Source organism: Euleptes europaea, chromosome 14 (assembly GCF_029931775.1).
Source record: "Euleptes europaea isolate rEulEur1 chromosome 14, rEulEur1.hap1, whole genome shotgun sequence".
Taxonomy (NCBI): domain Eukaryota; kingdom Metazoa; phylum Chordata; class Lepidosauria; order Squamata; family Sphaerodactylidae; genus Euleptes; species Euleptes europaea.
This window is the reverse complement of record NC_079325.1, coordinates 57,075,898-57,081,346: the sequence shown is the minus strand read 5'-3', so window position 1 is coordinate 57,081,346 and position 5,449 is coordinate 57,075,898. Positions and strand designations below refer to the sequence as shown.

Here is a 5,449-nt window from a genome sequence, read left to right as displayed (position 1 = left end):
GTGTGGAAATGAGGGGGGCATATTTTATGTTTGTGTTTTTTTTTTTTAAAAAAAGAAAGCCACTTGAGAACATTTCAAAACTGAAGCAACCGACAAGAGTTTGCTCTTGCCCTTGGGCCAAAGACGACAGGCCTTCGTTTGGGTCCCTCAGAGAGGGCAGCAGGATCCTGCAATCAAGAGGCCTGTTTTTCAGTTGCTTTGCCTGATACATTGGGAGGGGGCATTCCACCATAGCATGTCTCCCTTATGTTGAGAACCCCAGAGTTTCTCTACTCGGAGAAAGGGGGCTGTCCTCTGCTTGCCTGTTACAACTGGCAAGTCATGAGCTTAGAAATAACCCAGATCTCTTATTATTTTCTTTCCAAAAAAGCAGGCCTTGGTCCATCTCATTTTAGATAGGGGAATTGTGTGAGTTAAGATGCCTCATGCTTAAAGAAGTATTTTTAACATGACCAAATGAGAGTGCTTTGTGGTTCTGCTGTTGCTTTTCTTCTTTGGTTCCCCCATGCCCCAGTTTGGGACTTCAGTACACTGTTTCCCTTCCATTTTGTGCGGATAGATGCTGTTTCAACGAGTCTTTTGGGATTCGCCTCCTTTCATCATTCAGAAACCCACAGTCCTTGCTTGTAGTCATTGTATCTTTTTTTTGTACTTTTTAAACTCATTCTGGCAAATTTCAGAATACTTGTACAGTAACTTCAATGTAAAAAAAAACCCTAAAAGTTTTTTTTATCTTGAAACTTCATTGTAAAAACTTGTATTTGCTAATGGTATGGCTGTATCTTTTGCGCCGTTGGTATTCCTCTCCCTCCTCCATTTTTCCTCTTGATATTTTACACATCAGTACCAATGACCATGTGCCATAATAAAAGGTGGGATTTTATGTGGACGGCCAGAAGAGGAGTGGAATGATATCTTGTGTCTTGGCAGATCCTCCACCCACCATTGCTAGAGCTCATGGTAGATGAAGAGACACTTATCTGAAAAGTGAAAAACACTTTCGGTTAACCTTTTGAATCAGTGACCCTTGTAACTTGCCTTTTTCCTAAAGGTTGTTTTCCCCCCCCTTCTAATGTTTTTTTGCCCATAAACTCAGCCTGCAGAGGGATTTGAACACAGCTCCCTCTGCTCCTAGTTTAGCACTTGTGCCCCTCTGTCCTGTTGGCCTTGGTCTCTGAAAGAGGTGTCTCTGTTACTTCCTCTCCAATAGCATCGGTGTGCTGTTATTACTAGCAGGCCCCTAAATCAAGTTAGTGGTGGATTCTTGGGGAGGCTCTTCAGTAGTTTGCATCAGCAGCTTCCAACTTACGGAATATTGCGGTACACTTCAGATGCTCTTAAGTTTGCAAAACTGCCTGCTGCTAGCTTGGTGTGGGGGAAGGGGTGGTTGGTTGAAAGGGGCGTGGCAGGAAGTGGCAGCCTCGTCCTGAGAGCAGTGGGCAGGCAGTTGGGGGTGTCCGGCTGTCGCACTGGTCGGAGGGGTGTGGGTGCCAGTGTGCATGTTAATGAAGGACGTACGTGCAGGACTCTGCGCAGTGGTTTGCTCTGGGCCTGTCCTTTCTTTAGAACGCTCAGAGCATAAAAGGGGTTTTTGAAGCCATTGAAAATGCAGCTGAAGAATGAGCTTCTTCCCAAGTCAACATTCCTCCTGGAGCCTGGCATGCTCATTCTTGTTCTTGGCTTTGGTGCTCTAGGAAGTACTGTTTGCATAGCTGGAGGCATCCATATTTCTCACATACCCTAAGGTTTTGGGGGGATGATAGGGACCCCTTCCTCTGGTAGTGGGCTACTCTAGGCACGAGTGGGATACAGTCTGGTGGATAATCTCCCCCCCCCTTCATTCTGCTGGATAATTGTGCTTAATGTGCCTCTAATCAGCTTTCTCACTCATTACTTTCTTCCACTTGCAACAGTCATAGAACCATAGCTTGCTCTTGTCAGTGCCTGGGAGCTAAGGCGGGTGGCTGCAGTTAGTACTTGCATGGGAGACCACCAATGACGAAGGGCTGCTTTACAGAGGATGGTGATGGCAAAGGCAAAGGGACCATCCAGGCCATCTAGCCCACTCCCCTGCTTAATGCAGGATCAGCCTAGAGCTGATCTGACAAGTGCTTGTCCAGCCTCTGCTTAAAAGACTTCCAGTGAGGGGGAGCTCACCACCTCCCTAGGGAGCTGATTCCACTGTTAAACAACTTACTGTAAAAAAATAAATTCGCTGATATCTAGCCAGTACCCATTATTGCGAGTCCTATCCTCTGCTGCCAACAGGAACAGCTCCCTGCCTTCCTCTAAGTGAGAGGCCTTCAAATACTTCAAGAGAGCAATCATTCCCCCCTGAACATTCCCAACTCCCTCAGCCTTTCCTCGTAGGGCTTGGCCTCCAGGCCCCTGATCATCCTCATTGCTCTTCTCTGCACCCGCTCCATTCTGTCCACATCCTTTTTGAAGTGAGTCCTCCAGAACTGCACGCTATTCCAGGCGAGGCCTGCCGTGTACAGCAGGATTACATCGTGCGTTTTGGATGTTAGGTCAGTATTATCCTTGTACTATACAGGGGCTGAGTCAGGCTGACTGGGGGGATTTTCTTGAGACCCCCTATCAAGTTCTTGGTTGACAAAGGCACAGTTTGGAAGGGGGGACATCCCAGACCACAACTTACATCCTTCACTGCTGCTACGCATCAGCATTCTGAATGCCTGTTCCTCTTTTGCACTCTAGCTCGCTGTGGCTTCTTGGAGGCAGGTCAGAAGGTAGTAACCTTTTTGGGTCATGTATGTGGGGTTGCTATTTTGTGTTTGCTAGTTTGTGTGTGTGCGCGCATTTAAAGCCTGGGATGTAACAGATGCTAGATCAAGCCCATTTGGTTGCAGCTGCTGTAGAACCAGGAGGCAGAACCGGGGTACCAGGGATGTGAGTGAAACATGAATGCAACAGATTCAGAGCCTGCAGGTGTGCATGCACAGAAGACCTATCACTGCAGTCATTGCGTGTGCCTTTGCAGTTTTGGGGGGTAGCAAAACAACCGCTTGTAATCCAGAGCCGGTGGTCCCAACTTCCATCTGTCCATCTGTATTCATTGGGTTTCCGAAGGGAGAAGGGCACTGCTGGCCCATCTGGACAAGTAGCCTCTTTTCCAGCATTCACGAGCCTCTGGGATGGGGTCCCCAACTTTTGTGAGCCTGCAAGCACCAGTGGAACTTTGAGAGGGAGTGGAGTGTGCCGCCCCAAAAAGGCTGCCATGGTGGACACAGCCAAAAGCAGCACCTTCCCTCCCAGTCCAGCAGCCATGGGAAACCCTTCCATCAGCATGAAGGGAGTCAGTAACAAGCTCTGCCTTAGAATGGCTCTACCTGCTTTCTGAAAAGCTTTGTGGGTGCCAAGGCAAGTACTGATGGGTGCCATAGCATCCATGGTCACTACTTAGGGAACTCTGTTCTAGGCTGCCACTGGAAGCTCACAAGCAGGGCAGGAAGGCAACAATCTCCCCCACCCTGGGTTGTCCCAGGCATCTGTGGTTCAGAGATGCTGCCTCTGTTTTGTTTCTCCATAACATAATCGTCAACCAAAAAGAGCCTCCGTCTTCATACAGGGAGGCATTCACTTTGTCGAAAAACCAGTATCCATCAACAAAGAAATGTGGCATCTGGTTTGTGTGGCCATTATGTGCAAAGATGTTCATCTGAGTACAAATGAAATGGCCCTGGAGGCTCAGAACACCAGCCCATGTGCTCTAGTATGGTTCTGCCGCCCCTCATTTTTGTTCCCATTCTATGGTTTTCAGAGGTTTACTGCTTCTAGCCATGGAGGTTTTGTTGAGCTAATAATTAATAGGCACCCTCTATGAATGTAAAGCTAGAGGCCAGAAAACACAAATATTGAGGGGTTAATCTAAAAATGCTGAAATTGTTTAATATCCGTGGTTCATGGAAACAATGCTGTTAGCAGATTGCAGGATCTGGCCCTGGTGCCGTCTGAGCCAGTAACCACCCCAAGGGTGGTTATTTATTGCAAATAAAGTCCATGTGAGGCAGGATATGCAGCTGTTTTAAAGAATACAAACAATATCACCCTCTATAACAGTGGTTCCCAACCTTTTTTTGACCAGGGACCACTAGGACTTGTTTGTTCGGTGCAGGGACCCCAAGGTTCAAAATAAAAATTCAGAGAATTTGAAAATAAACTTTAATCATAACTGTTAGTTAAACATTAAACTTAGAATAATATTTGAATATATATTTTTATAATAGAGAACTTTTAATTGAAAATATTAATTTATTATGGGTTTATAACTTTGTTTTGCGGACCTTAATTTAGCTCTCGCGGACCCCTGGGGGTCCACGGACCCCCGGTTGGGAACCAGTGCTCCATAAAGATATTCTTAACCATTTTGGTAACCCAAAAGTTGTGGAATAAAATAAAAAACAAACACTTCAGCTTTCTATCTTTCTGTTTATGCAAGGCAGCAGCATGCTGGAATTGTAGATGTTGGCTGTTGCAGAGAAAGAGGATCCACAAAAATAACACCCCTCCTACCCACCCCCCAAAAAACGTGGTTAGATGCCACAAAGTAAGTGGCAATGCCTTAACCATATGCGTGTTGTACAGGCCACTGGGACCTCTTCCATCCTTATCAAGGGGAGTGCTAACCTTCTCTCCTTTCATACAACACAATGTTTGGCTCTGGGAAAGGAGTATTTAAACCACTGAAAATAAAAAGATATTCTGGTCATAGTGACCGTGGGGGGGGGGAAGTTGGGAAGGATTTTTGATGCTTTCTTCTCCATTTCACAGTGTCACACAGTATAAGCATTTAATTAAACAAAGGCTGGAGCTATAAGGCGGTTTCATAAGTCAACAGCTCTGCGACATTTTTATAAGCAGCTGCTTCCCGAGCCTCACACTAATAATATGCATCCTTTCATCCAATCGGAATGTACAACGGCAAACTAATTAGAATAAGTGAGCGGGCTGCCAAAATCCTTTTATTTAAAATTCTGATCAGAATGTCGATCTCGCGTCTCTTTTGCCATGAGAGTAAAACCCAGTTTTCTACAAATAAAATAAATTTAAGAGTAATCTCAAAATCTTGAATCGTCTACCTCGAAAGATCAGGAAGATTCGCTCGCCATATTTGCTTGGGGCAAAAACCGCCTGCTCGTTACTTCTTTTCCCTCTTCCAAAATGGCGGCCGAATTCACCGGCGACTGTTGGAGATTCGAGTTCGAACCCCACCCGGTCAAAGTTGCAACGTTTCCATTTAAAACGACAGTTATGTTGGCTGCCAACCTCCAGGTGGGGGCTGCAGATCCCCCAGATCTCCAGACTGCATAGATAGCTTATAGGGTTGCCAACCTCCAGGTTGTGGCTGGAGATCTCCCCCTGTTACAACTGATCTCCAGGTAGGGTTGCCATCCTCCAGGTAGTAAACCACAAAAAAGAGCACTCCTGT

At 46.2% G+C, this 5,449-nt stretch overlaps 1 non-coding gene across 1 annotated transcript; it reads right to left on the bottom strand.

Moving 5' to 3' along the window:
- Positions 1-4,541: 4,541 nt before the first annotated feature.
- Positions 4,542-4,669, bottom strand: LOC130487520 (U6atac minor spliceosomal RNA). The gene has a single exon (XR_008933800.1). It is a non-coding gene; the product is annotated as a U6atac minor spliceosomal RNA (small nuclear RNA).
- Between the last annotated feature and the right edge of the window lie 780 nt (positions 4,670-5,449).